General features: G+C 37.7%; 1 long non-coding RNA gene across 2 annotated transcripts in view; it reads right to left on the bottom strand.

The window, feature by feature from the left end:
- LOC102152672 overlaps nt 1-26,232 on the bottom strand; it is a 240,956-nt gene that overhangs the window by 56,277 nt on the left and 158,447 nt on the right. The gene's annotated exons all lie outside the window — the stretch shown is intronic.

A 26,232-nucleotide genomic window follows, 5' to 3' on the forward strand; every position in this document is an offset into this window, starting at 1 on the left:
TCCAGGAGCGTCTAGGCCAGGGGGGACCGGGAGCCGCGGGAGCCACTGCGGGAAGCTGACTCCAGGGCTGGAGAGCTGGCCGCCGCCAGGCTTGTTCCTCCTGTGCCACCTTGTGCCTGGGATGAAGTGGGGCCACAGGGAGCAGGGGCCTCACAGGATAAACAGCTCACACTGAGCCGTGCACCTGGCAGGGGGCGGGGCAGCCCCTCCAGGTGCACACACCTGAGAATCCGCACAGCAGGCCCCTCCCCCAGGAGACCAGCTGGAAGGACAGGGAAGAGCGAGTTCCTGACCGAGCAGCGCTGGAAAGCTCCAGGGGAAGTCGAGGGATCTACAGTATATAGAACTAGAGGGTACCCCTCCTATTTTTTTTTCTTCGTTTTTCCAGTACAACTCATTTTTTTTAAGATTTTATTTATTTATTCATGAGAGACACAGAGTCGTTTTTATATCAGACTGTAAATTTCCTTTTTTTCCCTCCCTTTTTCCACCTTAACTACAATATTTTACCACCTCTGCATTTTTAAGTTTCTTCCTTTTTGATTTTCATGTTTCTCCAATTATAGGTCTTACATATATTTTCCACTTCTAGATTCCCTTCAACATACTCAACGTAATTTTGGGAGATATACAAGATATGTTTTTCTTGTTTTCTGTTTTTTGTTTTCTCTGGCTTATTTTATTCTAGAATGGCAGAAGTTAATGCCTTTTAGAACATGACCAGTATGCACCCAGAACCAAGTGGTATACCGTGCGGGTTCATTCTGTGAAATTCCTCATTCCCATTCTGCCCCCCTTTTTTATCTCATTTATGTTTTGGTGGACAATCTTGGGGCTCTCTACAAGTATTTCTAGTTTATATAAATTTGGGACTGAGCATCTTCTAACATACAGAACTTAATAAGTCAGAACCAAGAGGATCACCATCTAGGACCCCTCAGGTAGACTACATTCGACCTCCACTACAACATTGTCACCACTACCATCTCCCAGTCTGCCCCCCGCCCCCGTTTTTCTTCTCCTTTTCTTTTTTCTTTTTTTTTTTTCCCCTATTTACTCTTGTTTTTTTTCTCTCTCTCTCCTTCTTTTCCCTTTTCTTTTTTTTTTTTTTCCTTCTTCTTTGGGATTCTTGGCCTTAAATTTTTTACTAGTTTGTTTTAATTTTTGTTTTTCACCTTAGGAGTCCTTTCATTTTATTTCATTCTGATCATTGTTTTCAATTTGAGGACTAACCTCTTCAGATAATCTAGGCTGAAATTTACACAGGTTGTGGTTGATATTCTTGAGTCAGCCCACTCATACAGCCACTCTGCACTGAGCAAAATGATTAGATGGAAGAACTCGCCAAAAAGAAATAATCAGAAACAGTACTCTCTGCCACAGAGTTACAGAATTTGGATTACAATTTGATATCAGAAAGCCAATTCAGAAACTACAATTATAAAGCTACTGGTGGCTCTGGAAAAAAGCATCAGGATTCAAGAGACTTATGACGGCAGAACTTAGATCTAGTCAGGCAGAAATTAAAAATCAATTAAATGAGATGCAATCCAAACTGGAGGTCCTAACGACGAGGGTTAATGAGGTAGAAGAATGAGCGAGTGACATAGAAGACAGGTTGATGGCAAGGAAGGAAGCTGAGTAAAAAAGAGAAAAACTATTAAAAGACCATGGGTAAAGGTTAAGGGAAATAAATGATAACCTCAGAAGGAAAAATCTACATATAATTGGGGTTCCAGAGAGCGCCAAGAGGGACAGAGGCCAGAAAGTATATTTGAACAAATAAGAGTTGAGAACTTCCCTAATCTGGGGAGGGAGACAGGCATTCATATCCAGGAGATAGAGAGGTTCCCCCCCCAAAAAAAAAATTGATGAAAACCATTCAACAGGGATCCCTGGGTGGCACAGCGGTTTAGCGCCTGCCTTTGGCCCAGGGCACGATCCTGGAGACCCAGGATCGAATCCCACGTCGGGCTCCCAGTGCATGGAGCCTGCTTCTCCCTCTGCCTGTGTCTCTGCCTCTCTCTCTCTCTCTCTCTCTCTCTGTGACTATCATAAATAAATAAAAAATAAAATAAAATTTAAAAATTTAAAAAAAAAACCATTCAACAACTTGACATTTAATAGTGAAACTTGCAAATTCCAAAGATAAAGGGAAAATCCTTAAAGCAGCAAGAGACAAGAGATCCCTAACTTATACAGGGAAAAATATTAGATTAACAGCAGACTTCTCTACAGAGACCTGGCAGGCCAGAAAGAGCTGGCAGGATATATATAGGGTACTGAATGAGAAGAACATGCAGCCAAGAATATATCCAGCAAGACTCTCATTCAGAATAGAAGGCGAGATAAAGAGCTTCCAAGATAGGCAGTAACTGAAAGAATATGTGACCACCAAACCAGCTCTGCAAGAAATATTAAGGGGGACTCTGTAAAAGAAAGAGGATGACCAAAGAAATAAGCGACAAAAACAGGGACTGAATAGGTATTACAATGACACTAAATTCATCTTTCCATAGTAACTCTGAACCTGAATGGGTTAAATGATCCCATCAAAAGACGCAGGCTTTCAGACTGGATAAAAAAGCAAGACCCATCTACTTGCTGTCTACAAGAGACTCATTTTAGACCTAAGGACACCTACAGCCTGAAAGTGAAAGGGTGGAGAACCATTTAACATTCAAATGGTCCTCAAAAGAAAGCAGGGGTAGCCATCCTCATATCAGATAAATTAAAGTTTATCCCAAAGACTGTAGTAAGAGATGAAGAGTGACAGTATATCATAAAGGGTCTATCCAACAGGAAGACCTAACAATCACGAATATTTATGCCCCTAATGTGGGAGCTGCCAAGTATATCAATCAATTAATAACCAAAGTAAAGAGTTGATGATATAATAATACACTAATGGTAGGAGGCTTTAACATGGCATTTTCTGCAATTGACGGATTTTCTAAGGACAACATCACCAAAGAAACAGGAGCTTTAAATGATACACTGGACCAGATGGATTTCACAGATATATACAGAACTTTGCATCTGAACACAACTGAATACACATTCTTCTCAAGTACACATGGAACTTCTCTGTGGCTTCTGTGAGCCATCTTTCTCCAGAATAGACCACATACTGGGTCATAAATCAGGTCTTAATGGATACCAAAAGATTGGGATTGTCCCCTGCATATTTTTAGACCACAATGCTTTGAAACTAGAACTCAATCACAAGAAGAAATTTGGCAGAAAGTCAAACACATGGAGATTAAAGAGCATCCTACTAAAAAATGAATGGGTCAAACAGGAAATTAGAGAAAAATTAAAAAGATTCATGGAAACTAATGAAAATGAAGATACAACCATTCACAATCTTTTGAATACAGTAAAAGCAGTCCTTTTAAAAAAAAAGAGATTGTATTTATTCATTCATGAGAGACAGAGAGAGAGAGGGGGAGAGAGAGAGAAGCAGAGACACAAGGCTGAGGGAGAATCAGGCTCCATGCAGGGAGCCCGATGCGGGACTCAATCTCGGGTCTCCAGGATCAAGCCCTGGGCTGAAGGTGGCACTAAACCGTTGAGCCACTTGGGCTACCCAGTAGAAGCAGTCCTAACAGGGAAGTACATCACAATACAAGCATCCCTCAAAAAATTGGAAAAAACTCAAATATACATGCTAACCTTTCACCTGAGGAACTCGAGAAAGAACAGCGAATAAAACCTACACCAAGCAGAAGAAGAGAGTTAATAAAGATCCAAGCATAACTCAATGAAATAGAGACCAGAAGAACTGTAGAGCAGATTGACAAAAACAGGAGTTTGTTCTTTGAAAGAATTAATAAGATAGATATATCATTAGCCACCCTTATTAGAAACAAAAGAGAAAAGAGTCTAATTAATAAAACCACAAATGAAAAAGGAGAGATCACAACCAATACCAAGGAAATACAATTTTAAAAACATATTATGAGCAGATATTTGCCAGTAAATCAGACAATCTAGAAGAAATGAACACATTTCTGGAAAACTACAAATTATCAAAACTGGAACAGGAAGAAATAGAAAACCTGAACAGGCCAATAACCAGGAAGGAAATGGAAGCAGTCATCAAAAACCTCCCAAGACACAAACGTCCATGGCCAGATGGCTTCCAAGGGAAATTCTATCAGACGTTTAAAGAAGAAACAATACCTATTCTACTAAAGCTGTTCCAAAAGATAGAAAGGGACAGAATACTTCTAAACTCATGTTATGAGACCAGCATCACCTTAATGCCAAAACCAGACAAAGACCCCACCAAAAAGGAGAATTATAGACCAATATCCCTGATGAACACAGATGCAAAAATTCTCAACAAGATACTAGCCAATAGGATCCAAATATACATTAGGAAGATTATTTACCATGATGAAGTGGGATTTATCCCCAGGATGCAATGGTGGTTCGACACTCCTAAAACAATCAATGTGACAGATCACATCAACGAGAGAAAAAACAAGAACCATATGATCCCCTCAATAGATGCAGAGAAAGCATTTGACAAAATACAGCATCCATTCCTGATCAAAACTCTTCAGTGTAGGGATAGAGAAACATTCCTCAGCATCTTAAAAGCCATCTATGAAAAGCCCAGCAAATATCATTCTCAATGGGGAAAAACTGAGAGCTTTTCTCCTAAGATCAGGAACAAGACAGGGATGTCCACTCTCACCACTGCTATTCAACATAGTACTGGAAGTCCTAGCCTCAGCAATCAGACAACATAAAGAAATAAAAGGCATTCAAATTGGCAAATAATTCAAACTCTCCTTCTTCACAGATGACATGATACCGTACATAGAAAAACCAAAAGACTCCACCCCAAGATTGCTAGGACTCATACAGCAACTCAGCAATGTGGCAGGATACCAAAATCAATCCCCAGTAATCAGTGGCATTTCTATACACTAACAATGAGACTGAAGGAAGAGAAATTAAGGAATCAATCCAATTTACAATTGCACCCAAAAACATAAGATACCTAAGAATAAACCTAGCCAAAGAAGCAAAGGATCTATACCCCCAAACTACAGAACACTTCTAAAAGAAATTGAGGAAGATACAAAGAGATGGAAAAATATTCCATGCTCTTAGATTGGAAGAATAAATATTGTGAAAATGTCTGTGCTACCCAGGGCAATTTTCACATTCAGTGCAATCCCTATCAAAATACCATGGACTTTCTTCAGAGAGTTGGAACAAATAATCTTAAGATTTGTGTGGAATCAGAAAAGACCCCGAATAGCCAGGGGAATGTTGAAAAAGAAAACTAGAGCCAGGGGCATCACAATGCCGGATTTCAAGTTGTACTACAAAGCTGTGATCATTAAGACAGTGTTGTACTGGCACAAAAACAGACACATAGTTCAATGGATCAGAATAGAGAGCCTAAAAATGGACCCTCAACTCTATGGTCAACTAACATTCGACAAAGCAGGAGAGACTACCCACTGGAAAAAGGACAGTCTCTTCAATAAATGGTGCTGTGAAAACTGGACATCCACATGCAGAAGAATGAAACTAGACCATTCTCTTACACCATACACAAAGATAAATTCAAAATGGATGAAAGATCTAGATGTGAGACAAGAATCCATCAAGATTCTATAGGAGAGCACAGGCAACACCCTTTTGGGGTTTTTTGTTTGTTTATGTTTGTTTTTAAATATTTTATTTATTTATTCATGAGAGAGAGACAGAGACAGAGACACAGGCAGAGGGAGAAGCAGGCTCCCTGCAGGGAGCCTGACGCAGGACTAGATCCTGGGTCTCCAGGGCCAGGCCCTGGGCCAAAGGCAGGCGTTCAACCGCTGAGCCACCCAGGCATCCCGCAACACCCTTTTTGAACTTGGCAACAGCAACTTTTTCCAAGATACATCCATGAAGGCAAGGGAAACAAAAGCAAAAAATGAACTATTTGGACTTCATCAAGATAAAAAGCTTCTGCACAGCAAAGGATACAGTCAACAAAACTCAAAGACAACCTACAGAATGGAAGAAGATATTGGCAGATGACATATCAGATAAAGGGCTAGTATCCAAGATCTATAAAGAACTTATTAAACTCAACAGCAAAGAAACAAACAGTCCAGTCATGAAATGGGCAAAAGACATGAACAGAAATTTCACCAAGGGAGACATACACATGGCCAACAAGCACATGAAAGAATGCTCTGCATCACTTGCCATCAGGGAAATACAAATCAAAACCACAATGAGATACCACCTCACACCAGTGAGAATGGGGAAAATTAACAAGACAGGAAACACCAAATGTTGAAGAGGATGTGGAGAAAAGGGAACCCTCTTGCACTGTTGGTGGGAATGTGAACTGGTGCAGCCACTCTGGAAAACTGTGTGGAGGTTCCTCAGGTTAAAAATAGACCTGCCCTACGACCCAGCAGTTGCACTGCTGGGGATTTACCCCAAAGATACAGATGCAATGAAACGCCGGGACACCTGCATCCTGTTTATAGCAGCAATGTCCACAATAGCCAAACTGTGGAAGGAGCCTCGGTGTCCATCGAAAGATGAATGGATAAAGAAGATGTGGTTTATGTATACAATGGAATATTACTCAGTCATTAGAAACGACAAATACCCACCATTTGCTTCAACATGAATTGAACTGGAGTGTATTATGCTGAGTGAAGTAAGTCAATCAGAGGATAAACATTATATGGTTTCATTTAAGGGGAATATAAAAAATAGTGAAAAGGATTAAAGGGAAAGGAGAGAAAATGAGTGGGAAATAGCAGAGAGAGTAACAGAACATGAGAGGCTCCTAACTCTGGGAAACAAACAAGGGGTAGTGGAAGGGAAAGTGGGCGGGGGGATGGGGTTACTTGGTGATGGGCACTTAGGGGAGCAGTTGACGGGATGAGCATTGGGAGTTATGTTGGCATAATAAATATATGTTGGCAAATCGAGCTCCAATAAAAAAAATACAAAAAAAAAAAGAAACACATGATCATTTCAATAGATGTAGAAAAGACATTTGACAGAGTACAACATATATTTATGATAAAAACTCTCAACAAAATAGGTCTAGAGGGAACAAAATAAAGGCCATATATGAAAAACCCACAGCAAATATCATCTTACATAGGGAAAAACTGACTGCTTTTCCCCTATAGCCAGGAACAAGATAAGGATGTCCACTCCTACCACTTTTATTGGAAGTCCTTGCCACAGCAATCAGACAACAAAAATATTTTAAAAAGGCATCCAGATCAGTAAGAACAAGTAAAATTTTCACTATTTGCAGACAACATGATACTATGTATAGAAAGCCCAAGAGATCCACCAAAAAACTGTTAGACATGATAAACAAATTCAGTAAAGTCACAGGATACAAAACCAATGTACAGAAAGCCATTCCATTTCTCTACACCAGTAATGAAGCAACAGAAAGTGAAATTAAGAAAACCATCCTACTTATAATTGTACAAAAATAATAAGATATCTAGGAATAAACCTAACCAAAGAAGTGAAAGACCTGTACTTTGAAAACTATAAAACACTAATGAAAGAAATCGAAGATGACACAAAGAAATGAAAAACATTCCATGCTCATGGATTGGAAGAACAAATATTGCTCAAGTCTATACTACCCAAAGCAATCTACACATTTAATGCAATGCTTATCAAACTATCAAAGCATTTTTCATGGAACTAGAACAAGCAATTCTAAAACTGTGTGGAACCACAGAAGACCCTGAAGTGCCAAAAGAATCTTGAAAAAGAAAAGCAACCTGGAGGGATTCAGTTACATTACAAAGCTGTAGTAACCAACAAAATGGTACTAACCCAAAAATAGACACATAAATCAAGAAACAGAATAGAAAACCCAACAATAAAGCCACAACTATAGAGTCAAGTAATCTCAACAAAGCAGGAAGGAATATCCAATGGAAAAAGGACCATCTTCAACAAATGGTGTTGGAAAAACTGGACAGCCATAAGCAAAAAAAAAAAAAAAAAAGAAACTGGACCACTTTCTCATACCATACACAAAAATAAATTCAAAATGGATTAAAGACCTGAAATCAAATGGATTAAAGACTTGAAATCATAAAAATCCTAGAAGAGAATGCAAGCAGTAACCTCCTTGCATCAGCAATAGTAATATCTTTTCCCCTCTTGAGGCAAGGGAAACAAAAACAATAATAAACTATTAGGACTACATTAAAATAAAAGCATCTGCACAATGAAGGAACCAATCAACAAAACTAAAAGACAACCTATTGTATGGGAGAAGATATTTGCAAAAGACATATCCAATACAGGCTTAGTGTCCAAAATATATAAAGAACATATACAACTCAACACCCCAAAAATAAATAATCCAATTTAAAAATGGGCAGAAAACATGAACAGACATCTATCCAAAGAAAATATGTAAGTGGCCAACAGACACATGAGAATATGTTCATCATCAATTACCATCAGGAAAATGCAAATCAAAGCTACAATGAGATTTCACTTCATACCTGTCAGGCTAAAATCAACAACATAAGAAATAACAAGTATTGGCAAGAATGTGGAGAAAAAGGAGCCCTCTTACATATTGATGGGAATGCAAACTAGTGCAGCCACTCTTGAAAGCAGTATGGAGGTTCCTCATATCCAGCAATCTGACCCTCTGATCCAGCAATGGCACTACTCAGTATTTACCCCCCCAAAAAAAAATCCAAAAAAATATTTCAAAGGGATGCATGCACCCCTATGTTTATAGCAGCATTATTTACAATAAATAGACAAGCTATGAAAGCAGCCCAAGTGTCCATCAATTAATGAATGAATAAAGAAGATGTGGTATATATACAATGGAATATTATTCAGCCATAAAAAAGAATGAAATCTTGCCATTTTCAATGACATAAATGGAGCTAGAGAATATAACACTAAGCAAAATAAGTCATTATTTTATTATACAAGTTATTATCTTGTAACAAAAAGACTGTGTGTTTTTGTAACCTATCCTCCAAAAAATGCCATCCTGAAACACCTGACACTGGATATTGAATATAAGTTCCAAACAGTGGGGAGAAGGCAGTTATTTACTGAGCATTCTGGCCACTATGAATTGCTGGTTGTGGATGGTGAGGCGGGAGAAGTAGAGGAGAAAAGCAAAGTTATACCCAATATAACTTTAATTTCTTAAAATCTATATTGGAAAGAGCTTGGGGGCTGGTTTCTATTGGCCTGCACTCAGTTTTCCAGTGTTCAATTAGTTATAATTACTGATCTATAATTATATATTTCTAACAGGGGCCCTGTCATAGGAAAATGATGAAGGGTTCCTGCTGAATTGGCCCTTTGTGTATTAATCATTATGTTAACATTCACTGTAACGACATGTTTAATAGTGTATCTGTATATTTAAAAGGAATTATTCTGTGTTAATACCAAGCATTAGTTCAATAGATGAAGCAATTAAATGAAGTCTAATAAGATCAAATAGAGTTTTCAAAACTTGGATCTGCTAAAATACACAAGCATACTCAAATATTCTCATGCACCAGCACTCATACTCACATTCATATACATATACTTTTTAATTTATTGTTAATGCAGTAAATGTCAGAAAATAAATCTAAGAAGAAAGCTATTTCTGAAGGATTTCAAGGTTCTTTTGTATTTTAAAATAAGGTAACAAAGGTGATGATGTTTATTATGACGATGATGATGATAAATATTAATAAAGAGGAGTAACTAACATTTCCATTTAATTATATAAACATAGGTGTTTGCTATGTGCTGGGCATTGTGCTAAGTATTTTACATGCATTAATTATCTTAATCCTCATAAGATATTATGGTATAGGTTAATTTTATTACTCCAGTTTACAGTAGATAAAAATAAAGTATGCCTATCCACAAATTATCTAACTAAAGCCTATTTGCCTAACCACTTTGCTAACTGTCCCCACCTGTCCCAAAATGCTCCCCCCAAACCTGTGTCACATGCACATGTAACATGTCAAACACACATACACACACACACACACACACACACACACACACACCTTAAAGTTCACTTGTACAAGTATACAGTAGAAACTGAATGTGGAAAACTTTCATTAAAATGTTTGAAAACAGGGGCTTCTGGGTGGCTCTGTTGATTAAGTGTCCAAATTTGATTTCAGCTCAGGTCATGATCGCAGGGATGTGAGATGGAGCCCCACATCAGGATGCACAGTGGGTGTGGAACCTGCTTAAGATTCTCTCTCTCTCGGGATGCCTGGGTGGCTCAGTGGTTGAACGTCTGCATTTGGCTCAGGGTATGATCCCAGGGTTCTGGGATTGAGTCCCATATCTGGCTCCTTGCATGGAGCCTGCTTCTCCTCCCTCTGCCTCTCTCTCTGCCTCTCCCTGTGTCTCTCATGAATAAGTAAATAAAATCTTTAAAAAAAAATTCTCTCTCTCCCTTTGCCTCTCCCCCTCCCCCCTCCCTCCTTCTTAAAAAAGAAGTCTGAAAATAAAGGGAAAAGCAAAATAGAAAGCAAAAGCAGATATACATACTGAATTCCTCAGGTTCTAGAATAACTAATTTCCCTCCTCCATGTTTTAATTCTGAGCACATGGCTGCACAAACTCTTTAGTCCTATTGGATAGTATCAAATATTCAGATATTCAAAGTCCTGACAGATGTTTATGCCTAAACATCAAGAATTAATAACATTGACAGCCTCCCATTCCTACTTCTTTTGTGCATTACAAAGAACCATACACCACATAGTTAGTTTATTTTAAAGTTAGTAGAGGTGTGGGGTTTTATCACCGTAACGCATGAAGTGACACATTTTCAGGTAAAGGGAACCACACAACTGATAAAAGTGAACAGAGATACAGCAATCCATGGCTGAGAAGGAAAGCTAATTTCATACAATCTCTGAGTATTCAGAAGCCATACAAATGGAAATAGCCTGTTTCCTAACATTGGATAACAGTTCAAATGTGCTAATTGAATCCTGCATGTCCAGAATTCTCAAACAACCTGCATAGCCATAAAATACCCACTTTCAAAGGCATCCTGGGCTCAGATGAATTTTGAAAGCAAGGCAGGTGCCTGTCCTTGCATATAAAAACAGAATTTTAAAAGTGAAAGTGAGTTTTCTTCTTTTTATAGTATTAGAATAAACAAAAAATTGTATTAAACTTACGGAGTAAAAAGAACAACATAAATAGGCAAAATAGGAGAAGGGGATTAAGAGGTACAAATTTCCAGTTTTAGAATAAATAAGTCACAGGAAAGAAAAGTAAATCATAAGACATATAATAAATAAAAAGGGAATTAATTAAATGGGAGAAAAATCCAAATACTTCCATAATTTTTCATACATATTTTTTTCTCCTTTTTGCTTTTTCCACTTCATACCCCCACCAGCAAAAACAAAAAACTCTTAAGTGGGGACGGAGGAAAAGGGACCATATTTACTACATTTAGTTCTCAGATCTCAGATACAATGATCAATATTCCAAGCCAAAGGCAAGAACTTTACTGTCAAACAAAGAATGGCATTCCCAACATAATTTACTGAAAGCTATTGATGCATTATTATAATATAGAACTCTGCAATAGAGAGGAAGAGTTACACAGGCAAATTTAGTTTTTTGTAATCTTCCTCTTGTTATGTGTGCCTCAGCTTCTTCAGCTATAAATAAGAGCAATACTGCCTACCTTCTAACACATGAAAGCACCTAGAACACCACTGGATAGACCAATGGCATTCTGCCAACAACAAAATGTAGCTCATGTGACTTGAGTTAATCCAAGGAGTAGAGTTTTTAGAGTACCAGAGATCATGGAATCAAATAATTTTAGAATGAGAAGGAAACTTATAGATCATTCTAGAACAACCTCTTCATTTTAAGGAAGAGGAAACTAAGAGCCTTACTATTCATTAGAATCTTTTAATATTTAATAGGAGCACATTAAAATGATAACTAATAAATTAGCTTGCAAAAGATGGTATTGACACACAGTTAAGTCCCCAATGAACAGGGCAAAGCAAGGGCTCAATACATTTTAGTGGAAGAATGACTTCATAGAAAGACTTTGCCAATACAAATCTTATAATCCCTAGTTTCTCAAGAAAACTCAAGGTCAGCCCATTGTTTTTAACTCAGGCATCTGGCTACTTGGCTTCCCTTTAACTGGCACTAAAATAGGGGTTCTTTATCCAGTGGCTTGCTTCCAATGCTTCCAGTCAGAGTCCCATTTATTACAACTATGTGAAAGAAAATGCTATTTATTCTCATTGCTAAATTGTTGTCTTTTTTAAAATTAGTTCTATCCCTGAGAACTAAAGGAGTAGAACACAAAGAGAAAGATTTCCCATATAATTTTTTTTCATAGACAAGACTGGCAATTAACCATTGAATAATAGAATTTATGATTTGGGTCTAATTCCAACCTTCCAGTCATTGAAGGAAACTCCATCTAAGACATGAATGACCTGGTTATCCTATCTCAAAATATATCTGGATTCAGGCATTCCCTGTTTGACAAAGACATCTTCTACTTCTGGATGGCTCTATTTCATGGAAATATTCTTTCTTTAAAATATGCCTCCCAAAACTTCTTCCCATGGCTCCTAGTTCTTCCCCTAGTTCTTCCCCTAGAGCTACATAGCCTGTGCCTTTTTAATTTTCTATATTTGTGGTATTTTGACATGTTATGGGGACACAGCTAGTGGCCAAGGTAGACTGCTTCTTCCAGGGCTAACTAATTCCTAAGGTAATAAAAAAACTCACCTCTAAAAAAACTCAGCTCTTCATAATCAAATCAATTAATCCCAATCCATGAGTCAACCATCTCCTTATCTATCACACACCAAGCAAGCACTAAATCAACCCAGGACCAGGTATCAGACAATTAAAAGTATCCCCTATACCTTAAAGCCTGCTGGAATTGTCCAACCTAGCCAATCCTAAACTGTTTCCTCTGCCTTGCCTTGCCTTGCCTTGCCTTTCCCATGGAAAACACAATAAAGTCTATGATTTGTGCTTTTCCCTCACTCTTTTCTGCCTCCTGACCAACACTGGTGCTTCCCCCTGTGGCCCTGCATGGTGTGCCATGGCCCTCTTCTGAAGATTGTTAAGTAATGAAAATCTTCTTTCAATAGCATCAGTCTCTCTATGTTGTCATTGTCACTCCATCACCTTTATAAGTTAAAATCCCATGTATACAATCATTGAGGTATCAGACAACCTATTTAAAGCTGTTACCCTTTCTTCCATATTTCCCCTTTATGACCTGCATTCTTGTCCTTCATCATCTTGCTCAAAATTCAAGAGGTACTCTAACCTATCCATCTCAGAATCTGCTAACCAGAGCCAATCACAGTCCTTCATACAGAGGTTGACTATTTTAGAGTGTGAACAGACTCTTCTTTGACCTGGACAATATGCTTTTATCAATTCAGTAACTAATTTATACTACTGGTTAAAATAAAATCTTCTTTAAAAAAACCCCCAAATCCATTTCACAGGAACATCTGTTAAATCAAACTTCCTCAGTCCTTACTTACACAATTCATTTTATAAACCAAGTGTTAAAGTTCATCATTACCTCCATTAAATTTGCAGTTACCCACCAGGACAGGATACTTCTACCATGGTATTTATATGTATTATAAATATTATATAGTAGAATATCTTGCATAATTCTATAATATTATATATGGAATATTATTATATAATTTAAAAATTGAAGTATAATTAATATACTCATTGTATTATTTTCAAGTATACAATATAAAGATTTAATATTTGTAAATATTGTGAAGTGATCACCAAAATAATTCTTGTTAATACCCATCATCATACATAGTTACAAAACTTTTTTCTTGTGATAAGAACATTTATAATCAACTTTCTTACAACTTTCAAAAAAGCAATACCATATTAACTATGATCTCCATGCTGTTACCTCACATCCCCATAACTTATTTTATAACTGGAAGTTTGTACCTTTTGACTTCCTCCACCCATATTACATTATTCTTAAATAATAAAGAACTATGATGACAGTGATAATAATAAAGGCTAAAATGTATTGGATGCTACTATGTTAAGTATCTGACATGGACTTTGTTAAGTCCGCACAAAAACACCATGGAGTAGATATTATTATTACCCTGTTTGAGAGATGAGAACATGCAAACTATTAGGAAGTAAGTGTAACTTGCCCATGGTCACACAAAAATGAATTCAAATTCAGGCTTCCATCCTATATTATCTTACTTATTGCATCTTTTTTTTTTTTTAGTTTTTATCTCCCTATTAAATTATAAAACTCCCCATTATGTTTATCTTTATAGACCAACACCCCCCCCCCCCCTTGTATCTGAATTTTGAGTGCTCAGTTATCTGTTATCATTAAATTCTGTGTTAAATCTTGGTCACTTCACCAATCTTATTGTCCAGTCTGCCTGGATTTGGTTTGCATAGATGTCTTCTTTGTCTTCATGCAGCCATTGACAAATATACTGAAACATATGAGAGAGACTCTGTAACGTTCCCTTGAGACTTACCCTCTTCTCTTTGAGACAATGTTGGTCACTTTGATATATGGTTGTTCACAAGCTATGGATCTCTTCCATTAGACCACTCCTTTCAACGTTTCTTCCTACATCTGCACCAAGTGCTTCCACAGTGTCAGTTATTATTATTATCATTTCTACCTGAATATCTATATCCTACCATGAGAGAATTTTTCAATCATTTAAAAAATTGTGATTACATCAGATTTACAGTACTGCATTGCTTTAACAGTCATCATTTTATTTTTTTAAAAAAGGAAATGGGTTTGCTTCCTTTTCTTTGTGTATCAACACAGGCTCTCCCATTTCTATTCTGAGCACTATTTCTGCATTTAATACTATATTCTAGCTTCATTGATGTAGATTGTGACTAATTCACCAGAATAACTTTTCCATCATTCTTATACTTTATACTCCAAATGGTGCTTTGCAATTTATTACCCCACCCCCACATAAAAAAAAAGAAAGGAAAAGAAAACTTTCACAAAATGTGAGGGTGCAATGAATCCCATGCTTGAAGATGTCAACTTCAAGAAAGCACAGCAAATGGAATTGCTAAATTTAAATTCAATTTTCTGTGTGTATGTCCAGAGCCTTGCATCTTACCATGACAGAGGAAACAAGACAATTCAGGCTCTGTGATTTCTTAGCAGCCTATAGAGGCCATCATCTGGAAGTGGAGATAGGGGCCCATTTTTAGTGTTTGGGAGGCTCTTGCAATCATGTCTGCATCTCTCTTGTGTTTCAATCCCCTCCTTGTGAGGTTTGTTCTCTACTTGCAAGTGTAGAGGTCACCATCCCTAATTACAAAGATGAAAGACCTAAAATATATATTTACATGCACAAGATTTTACATTCCTTTCAATATTCTTATACCTGCAACTTTTGACCTGGAGAATTTCTCCAAAAAAAGATTGCAAACTGCAGCATTCAACATGGAAAACATTGCAGAAAGCCTTCCAAGAGCAATAAAAGTAGAATTTGTAACATTTGGTTGGTGGGGAGGGCGGTGTGTTTACAGCTCTAAGGTAGAGCTGAGCACAGCTGCTCTGTGCTTTTTCTCATGGGGCACGGTTTCAAAGCCCTTCCTTCCTCTGTGCCCCAAACCTGTTTACAATAGTCTCTCTCCTCCATAGTACTTGCCACAGGTAGTTAAGTGTGAATAATGAAAAACAAAATAAAAAAAAGAAATAAAACTAAATTCCCATTACTAAGGAAAAACTCAAGCTAGCCCTCTGGGGGAGATGCTCACAAGGATTAATTATATTGTAGGAGGTGATATCTTTCTTCGTTTCCCTTTCCAGCAGTTATGCAAATACATTTTTCCACATTTTTAAATAAATTAAGAACTCCCAAGTTCTACAGCCTGAAAATCCTGACAGTCTCTGATAGCTGAATAATGGATGAAGCTCTACTGTTTACTTAGCAGGGGGAGGGGGGGGAAAGGGGTGATAGAGAGGTCCAGATAAAGTTCAGGAATCTGACATCCTCTTGCTCTGGACAATGGTGAGAAGAATATCCTGGCTTCTTTTCTTTCTTTTTCATGAACAAAATGTATATGGAAACAACAGTTCAGTATGAGGTTCATTAGCATTTCAGGCCTGTACTAGGAGTTAATCCCAGGATTCTACTCTGCTTCAATATGACTGCTTCCTGCAGCAAGGGGGTAAGACCTGGAACATGGCTTTCTTAACATTTGTATCCCAACAGTCTCTGATCTCTCTTGCACCACCACTCAGAAACCTTCCCTAAGATAGCCTGTAATTTTCCCAGCTAGAAAATGCCTCCAATGTTACCACATATCAAGTTATTGGAAAATTGATTAAAACATTAAGTTATAATTAGCAAAGTTTAAGGTTTTCTTTTCAGCATAGTTCAGTATTTCATTGCTGATTAATTCACATTCTCATACTCCTTTGTAGGGCCAACCATACCAAGTCAGTGGAGTTGAAGGCTGTCAGGGTGTTTGTCTTCAGAGAGAACCCTCCCCATAAAATTTCCCATAATGTCTGTCACAAATACCTAAAATTCCACCATTAGAGATTCACTCTTTTGGGTCTGGAGGCATTTTAATCCCTGGGGGCCCTATTAAAATGCAAACGCTCTGAGAAGAATAACAGCATTAAAAGCTATTATTAACTGACAGCAAGAAGGCCCTTGGGAATCGGACACAGGCTAGAGCCCGAGGAATAACTACAGGAAATCAGGACAGAAGGAGAGGGAAGGTAAGATGGTAGCAAAAATAAACTTTATCTACTGCACAATTTTTCAGGGGCAAGGCAACCCTACTCTTATATTCCCTACACTGAGAGAATTCCACCCAAGGTAGGATTATGGGCACAATATAAGCAATTTATTTTTCATTGTGCTAAAAGGGAAAAATCAGCAGTGACACATCATAGTATTTATGCATAACTCTGACTTTAGTTTGGTATGTTTAATCAGGACATTGCCCCTGGTTTTTCTCCTCTAATACCTTGAAGTAGTCACTTGGGCTTGTCAATAATGGTTGTATCTAAATTATATGTTTATATGCTCATGTTCTTCTATCCCCTCATCCTGGGAAAATACTAGAATCACTGCTACCATGATGGAGTTGGTGAGATGTACAGAATATTTTTCTGTCTTTGGAGACAACAACATGGGAACTTTTCTTTTTCATTTGCTTTTAAAATTGTGTATTTTAAATAAACCCGGAGTGTTTCCTTAGAAAACATAGAAGTGACTTAAATTAATAAGGCCTCTGGGAAAAGAAGGACTTGGAACCTACTGAAACTAACTTTCTGAATTTCAGGAAAATCTGTCTCCATCCAACAAGTTGCTGGTTTGCATCAGCAAGAAATGGTCCTGGAACACTCTCTTCACCCTTCAGAGATGCTTTCTTCCTTCAAAGAGGCATCTGGATACTAAAAGATTAAAAAATGCCAGAAATGATTGAAATTTTGTTATTACTGTGTAATAGTATGTGTGTGTGTTTAAAGGTATACATGAACAGTGAGAAAAACTGCAGTGGGAGATTAAATTCTTCCCAGAAAGATAACTTGAAGTATTTGAAGGTATTATGCCTAAAGGGGGAAGAAATTGGTTGAGGAAATAAGTTTTTATACTTTTCTCATATACCTATAATAAAAGGTTATGGAGGTATTTCCTACGTCTTGATTATTGTCAGTGTTGTCATTTTTATAGTAAGAAGACAGACATATTTGACTTAAACCTAGAGGCACCTCAGGACACTTTTAAGGGCATTCAAGACTCTCCTCACTGTGGTGTCATCAATCAGCAAAGAGCTTCTGACCAGAGGAAGGGCAGGGTCTAGGAAGTAAATCCCTAGAGAAGTAAAATGAGTAAGCCTTAAGAAAATTGTAGATTTGAAAAGAGTAAATTTATTTCTTTAAATCTTGCTTCAAATAGTGCCTTCACTCTAAGTGAATAACAATGTAACTATAGCTAATTATGGATTGATAGTAATATTTTAACAGTTATACTTTTGTTCTGAAAGCCTAATCAAGATGCCTTTGCCACTCATCTGAGTTACCTGAGTGTGATATAAGTTTCTCCCTTCTCTACACTATACCATAACATAACAGGCACTCCTCAAACATGATGTGCTCCATTTCTGATGCCCCAGCAGAATAAAAATAAAAGTCAAAAGCACCTAAGAAAAATCCAGGAAAATCTTACCCCAATATTAAAGTTTGGAAGTCCACATACCATGAAAAACAAAGCAAAACAAAACAAAAAACCCACAGTGAATGTCCTGCTGAGGATGCTTTTGCAGCCTTTATCTATGTGAAAAACAGTGAGGTCATTTTCCAAAACAGCAAGCTTATTTTCCTCTGAGCACTGTGCAAGGGCCCTATTCTACACTCTACTGTGTAAAGGAGGAGGACCAAGTGTCCAGAGGAATCTCTTGCAGTTGCCTTCAATAGCTGCTTCTGAAATGTATAATGAATCCAATGACTAGGGATTGTCAATATTTTTATCACGGACGTGGAGGCACACAAAGTGTGGACATACATGCCGTGTTTATGACTTAAAAAAGGCAGTTGCACTTGTTGCTGTCAACAGTCACAACCATTCTTCCAGTCAACAAATATTAAGTACCAATTGGCTGTCAAAGCATACACTAAATACTAAGAAGGAAAAAATAAGAGTATCTGATGTTTAGGCTAGGCAACTATTCAATTCAATATAATAATGACAGTGCAAGTATTAACTGTTAGAATAGATGCTGTGAGCTTTTAAAAGCTGTCACCATAAGAATTATGACTATATATTGTGATGAATTTTTTAAGTAATATATGAATAATTACTCGGTAATGAGCAGCCACTATGTGGCAAGCATATACATAATATCTCTTTTGCTCTTTACAACACCCGCCCTGGGGAATCCCTGGGTGGCTCAGCGGTTTAGCGCATGCCCAGGGCATGATCCTGGAGTCCCGGGATTGAGTCCCACGTAGGGCTCCCTGCATGGAGACTGCTTCTCCCTCTGCCTGTGTCTCTGCCTCTCTCTCTCTCTCTCTGTGTGTGTGTGTGTATCTTTCATGAATAAATAAATAAAATCTTAAAAAAAAAAAAAAAAAAAACGCCCTGGGATGACTACTATAATGCAGCTGAAGAAACTGGAGCTTTTGAGGTTAGCTGATTTTTCAAAATCAATCTGCTATGGTAAAGTTGATGATGATATCGAAAGCCAGTTCAGGCCTGACAATAGCCATGATCCTAACTACAAAGCCATACTAAGCCATAGTTCCAAGTCCTAAAATATAATCTGTCCTCTTTCTTGATTAGTGCTGTCCATTGCTCCAAAGACTTTTGGAACTTGTCTTTGAAAATTACACCCACTTTCTGTAGTACACATTGTTTAACCTATTTGTACTGGGTACAATCGATCCCCAAAGAGATGCCCCTGGTACCTTAAGTATGAAATAATCTCAAGTAACTAAAATAAAAAGTCAGCAAACTTCAGTAAAGTATCCCAGTGGAGAGCCATGTGCAAGGAAATATTTTGAGGTCATATAGGAGACAGTAATCTTTGTTTGGGAGCCAAAACACACTTCCCTAGCGAGGCTGCAGGATACACATAAATAATCCAGCCTGGAGAAAGGTCACCTCTGAGGCTAGAGCTGGGGTTAGCAGCGACAGCTTGCAAACCGATTGCTCTGAAAATCTTCAACAAGTCTGGCTAAGTACCACAGGGAGAGTGGTGCTGAAAGCAGATAAGACTTAACTCCTCTGCAGGAGGAGCCAACCTTGAACCCTATAGTTGCTCAGTAGATTTTATTAGGCATCACTCTGCATTCCCTGCTGTGAGGGAAACCATGGAGCATACAGGTATGCTCCTTGAGGGACAGGAAACATAGGCCATAGGGCATTCCGGAAGGTCATAAAACCACAGGGCAGCAGGCAGGAATCAATAGCACTGAGCAGAGTCCAGGGGGATCAATGACCTCTAGACTTTGTGGCAGTTTAGCAAACTTGATTAACAGTGCATGTGGGGTTGGCCCAAGGTTGTGCAGACAGTTACAGACACCAATTTTTAGAGAATCAGCAGAATACTGAAGTGCACAGTGAAATAGATCTGTTAAAAGCGTAATTCCTAAGCAAGGATGCCCAACAAAGATACAGCAGATGGTCATCTATGTATGATTTGCAGAACCCGGGAAAGCATTCTTTCCTAGTGCCTTCCAAGCCTGAAATTACCTCTATCTATTATCTGGGTGGAATTGTTTTTTTTTTTTTTTTCTCTCTCTCTCTCTCTCCCTTATACTACTTTTACCTCTTTATGAAAAAAAATTTCAAATATATACAAAAACAGGAGAATGGTATATAACAAACAAACCCCACATTTGCATACCGACCATCAACATTTACTAACTCATAGCCAAACTTGTTCATCCCTACCCCATCCCTTCTCCCCAATCTGTGTATACTCTACTGTGTTAGTTGGAGATAAATCCTAAACCATAATAACATGGTTTTATCTGTAGTACTTCTGTTTGAATCTCTAAAAGGACTTCTTTTTTAAACACATCACACTATTATCGCACCAAAAATAGAGTAATTCCTCAATGTCATCAAAGATCCAATTAATGTTCAAATTTCCTCAATTGCCTCAAATGATATTTTTACAGTTTGTTTGTTTTTTTAATTAGAACTTAAATAAGGACCATACATTACCAAGGATTGATATGTCTCTTACGTATTTTTAAATCTGTTATGTTTCCCTCTTCCCCTGTTTCTTTTTCTTTTTTTTCAATGTATTCACTGTTTCAGCCTTTTAAACTGGGTCTTATGTAAAGTTTATCCAGTTTTGGAATTTGCTGATTGCATCCACATGGTGTCATTTAATGTATTCCTCAGTCTCCCGTATTTCCTGGTAACTGAGTCTAGATACTTAATCAAGTTCAGGTTCTATGCTTTTGGCAAAAAATACATCATGAGTGGTCATGTGCATTTCCTTCCATAATATCAGGTTGTCTCTCATGTTTTAATGTTAGCTGCCATATATGATTATTGTCTAGATCTATTACTTCATTTGGGGTTACAAAATTATATTTTAATTCTATTACTTCTCTTTTATCTAATTTAATTCTATTATTTCTCTTTTATCTAATAGGTGGCATATGTTTTGGAGAAACTTGCCCTCATTAAGTATCTGGTTACTCAGAGACACAGGATAAATGTACCTTTGAGGATCCAAGTACTCTTGATTCTTCTTTATTTACCGGTTTCCTTAATTATAAGTTGTTTCACCAGCACCCTTAAAAGAGTCTTTTATTAGTATTACTGTGATCCTGATTTATACATGTTTGATATATTCCAATCCATTGCTGCCACCATTCTCATCAATACTCAGATTACCCATCTTTTACCAGTAGTAGCCTCTTCAAGTTACCTCAAAATTTCTTCTGACATAACTTTTAAGAACTTACTTGTTTCCTGTGCCTGACCTGGAATCAACTGCTTATCTAACAAATGCTGGTTCTGAGCTATGAGAAGTAATATTTGAGACCACAATCTGCAACTAGAGGCAATAACGGATGATGAATAAATCATTATTTCTATATCTAGGACTGAACCAGGATATGCTTTTCTTTCAAAGAAAAAAATACTTGATGAGTTTATACAAAGGTTGCTAATTAAAGCTAATAACCCCAGGGTTTTTACTTAATCTCTTAATTTTATATTTGTACACCATTTCTCTCACCTTGAGATTAGTTCTTAATTAAAGTAACAGAATTATGCAATTGCTTTATCTGATATGTCTCTAATAGATTTAGAATAGAAACACCAATATTATTTCCAACAATGTGATTACTAAAAACACTTCAGGATTGTTCAACAGTTTGATTTTCTTTGTCTTAGGGTGTACTTCTCTATAGCTGTATAAACAAATTACTAAGTTTAAAGCCATTTGAAAGAATTCTTCTCTGTATGGTTATGCCACCAGTTTGATACATAGTTAGGCTTATTCATTCATTTTGGTTTTCTTTTTTTCTTTTTAGGAATTTCTTTTTAATTTAATTTTTTCATTTGAGAAAACATTTATAAGACTTCTAAATTGCAGCAAAGTATATTCAGACATAACAGTATATTCATAACAAAATATATTCAGAAATCTATCTTCTATCTTCTCCATTCTGTTCCTTCTTTCTCCCTTGAGTAAATTTTTGTTAGGTTTTGGTTTATTATATATAAATATGTATATTTGTTATATAAATAAATGCATTTGGATATAGATATAGAAATATACTCACACAAATATGTATATATGTATTCTATTCTCTCCTTTTTAGATTATTAATTAATATGCTTTATATAAAGTATTGTTAATTTTTCTTTTTTCACTTAATAAAATATCTTGGAGATTAATTCATAACAGTATATAAAATATTTCTCACTCCTTTTCATAGCTATCTAGTACTCTACTATGGGGCTAGGTCATAGTTTCCAACTAGGTCTGCCTGTATTGATGAGTATTTGAGCCATTTCCAATCTTTTGCTATTGCAAATAATGCTCCAAACACTAATTTTATGGATATATCTTTTTTCTCTCTTTCTTTCTCTTTTCTGTCTTCTGTTACTGCTGTTGTACTATTTCTAGGATAAAAGTAATGCTCAGAGAGATATATTTATTAGCGATTCTCACTTTGGGTGAATTGGCTTATCAGATTCTAGCCTAGAATATGCATTCAACTGTTTGTTAAAAGAATCAGAATCACTTATTTTCTGCCCAGGATTTAGGCAAGATAAGTGCTCTTTGCACAGAAAAGGAGGTTCAGCATTGAAATTTGGTTAGCAGGACTCACAAAGGAAAAGTGAGGGATTTACTAATTTTATAATTTTTATAACAGGATTTATCCGTTTTATAATTTTGCCTTATCAGGGGATTAACTGAAACCAAAATACTTACATGATATATTTTTTTAAGGTTTTTTAATTTATTTATCTATTCATGATAGACAGAGAGGGAGAGAGGCAGAGACACAAGCAGAGGGAGAAGCAGAGGGAGAAGCAGGCCCCATACCGGGAGCCCGATGCAGGACTGGATCCCGGGACTCCAGGATCGCGCCCTGGGCCAAAGGCAGGCACCAAACCGCTGAGCCACCCAGGGATTCCCCCTTACATGATATCTTTAGATGCTTTCCTGATAGAATATAATTCACTTGAGATTACTTTTCTTTCAGATTAGCAGTAGTCAAGCATATGTTCCTTTTGGTAGCCATTTGTATAGTATAAGTTGCTTTAGTACAATCATATAGATATACTAGTCAGTATTAGTGCTAAGACTTAGGGCATAGGCATGCATTTACCCCCTGAACACTACTAAAAAAAACTGCAGCAACCTTCATAAATTGCATCTTCCCCCTTATAAAGAATCAGGGATCATCTACAGTTACAGGGCAAAATAATTGGAATTTAGCTGTGTCATTTTTTACCCTTTTAAGAACCATCCTCCAAATTCCTGAAAAGAATCACCAAGACAAAAGAATTTCAAAAGCAAGCTGCTTATTTTTATGAATAAATGACAGAGAAGGAGAGGGAGAAAAGATTTACAAAGTGATAACTATAGCTACAATAATTATTTTTTCTTTCCAAATTTTAAATTTGAGCCTTAATTACATTTCTAAGAGAAGAACAGATAGAGAGGTGGAGTTAGAAGGCCCAGTAACCCTTCCTGATCTCTGCATGAGATTGGAGGGGCTCTGAAAATTTAGTAGGACTGAATTTCATCCCAGGAAAAATTGCAGGATGACAAATTAATAAAGAGAGGAAGCGTATACAAGTACAAGGCAGTATAGAAATGAGGAAACAGTAAAAGCTTTGAAGTGAGGAATTTCATCAGAGAGCACTTTTACTTTTGGAAGGGAATAAATAAGGCAACCAAATTCCTGACCAGCATCCACCAGATGCCCAGTGCTAGCCTAGCTTCTGATCCTTTGTTTGTATTTCATCAGATGGGAACTCCTGTTTACCTTTCAAGACTGACCTGAGAATGAGATTTGTCCCTAATTTCCACTAATTTATGGATACTAGTTTGTTCTGGGCATGGCTGGTTTAAATTCTTTGGGGTATTTCTGCTATGCTGTTGTCATGGCAACTTCCACATTATAAACCTCTGCACTCAGGGGAGTTTGATTATATCTGGAAGAAGGAGCATATTGAACCAGACACATAAGGTATGAGCCTAGCCTTCCAAACTGGGCATACTGGGAAGACTAGTGTAGGAGGGATGGAGGGCATGATAAGGGTAGGAGGGAAGGGAACAAGCACTCTAGGCATCCTTCTCCAGAGAGATGGACATGTATAAGTGACCCTGCTACATCAAATACATTTCTAAGTACTTCCAAGGCTCTCCACTGCCTATCCCATGAAATCCAAATGCCTCAGCTCACTCTCAGATGTCCTCCATCCATATCCCCTTCCTTGTTAGTATGGCCATTTCTCTAGTCCTTTGGAAAATCCCCTGCATCAGCCAAACTTAACTCATTGGCCCCAAATTTTGCTTGCCCATTGCTACAGCTAAACTTGAGTCCTCATGAAAGCCAAGCTACTTTCTCAGCTCCTCTCTGTTCCCAATTTCTAAACACAGAAAATAATTCCCCCCCGCCTCAGTAAGATTGTTCACTAAATCATATCTCGCAAGTCTTCACTCAGCAGGGACTGTGATTGTACTTGGTGCACAACAGTGTATATTTGCAGACATCCACAACTTTGTTTTCCCAAGTAGGATGAGGACCTGGAGACAAATCTGAGCTTCCGAGATACAAGTTTGGCTGTCTCATACGTAGGAATGCATTTGCCTCCTGGATGTGTGCCTCTAATTATATATTCAAGGACAAACATTTACTACTTTTGAATTACCCACAGGTTTAGAATACTCGTTTCAACATCTCTCTCCACTGACACAGATAACCAAGGTGTCTGCCTGGCTCCTCCAGCTGCCATGCTCTTCTCCATTCCTTGAGTGCCTGGCTCCTGATCGTCCAGAATGAGGTGCAAACAACACCTCCTCACAAAAGATTTCCCTCACCTTCCAATCTATAGAAGCTTTCCAGTTATTCTAGCTGGCTACTCCCTGTTTTGTTCTCATCGAAACACTAGTGATTTCTTGTGCATTATTTCTTTATTATCTCTGTTTCCTCACTAGAATGTAAGACCTAGGAAAAAAAGGAACTCAACCTGCCCTGCTTGCAACTTGTTCCTGGAACAGTGACTGGTATATATTGCATAATCACTAAGTATTTGTTGATAAATCAGTGAATTCACATTCTAAGAAAGAAGTTGTGATTTTTTTCGTTAATTATCCCACTCCTTAATTTACAAACAAAGGGTATCATGGGAAGTTTTCTAGTTAACTTTAAAGTTCTGTTCTTTTGTCATTGTTATAATGATAAAGACCAAGGCAACAGCATTTCCAGAGCTCTAGCACCCAGATTTCTCCCCAACCTATCCTTCTGGATCACTCTCTTATATAGAACGAGCTTAATTAGGGCACCCACCCCTAGGTGAGTCAGTGCTTGAGCATCTGCCTTTGGCTCAGGGCCTGATCCCAGGGTCCTGGGATCGAGTCCCACATCGGGCTCCCAAAGGGTGCCTGCTTCTCCCTCTGCCTGTGTCTCCACCTCTCTATATCTCTCCTGAATAAAGAAATAAAATCTTTTTTTTTAATTTATTTATGATAGGCACACAGTGAGAGAGAGAGAGAGAGAGAGAGAGAGGCAGAGACACAGGCAGAGGGAGAAGCAGGCTCCATGTACCGGGAGCCTGACGTGGGATTCGATCCCGGGTCTCCAGGATCGCGCCCTGGGCCAAAGGCAGGCGCTAAACCACTGGGCCACCCAGGGATCTCAAATCTTTTTTTTAAAGTGCTTACTTAATTAATAAACTTTTCAGATGCCAAATGCAGCTGACTTCGATATTTTTAATAGCCTTGTGAGGTGTGTTTTAGAGGGACAGGGGTATCTTTACAAGCCTGTTTCTGTGCATTTCTTAATTCCTCCAATAATCCTAGGCAGGAGGAATGGTGTAGCCCGACATGACGGAAAAAGGGATAAGGGCTCAGAGCGTTTCAATGCCCAGGTGATAGTAGTAAGTCACAACATCTGCATTCTAGCGGGATCTTTTGATTTCACATTAA

Source organism: Canis lupus, chromosome 2, assembly GCF_011100685.1.
Source record: "Canis lupus familiaris isolate Mischka breed German Shepherd chromosome 2, alternate assembly UU_Cfam_GSD_1.0, whole genome shotgun sequence".
In the NCBI taxonomy this organism is placed as follows: Eukaryota; Metazoa; Chordata; class Mammalia; order Carnivora; family Canidae; genus Canis; species Canis lupus.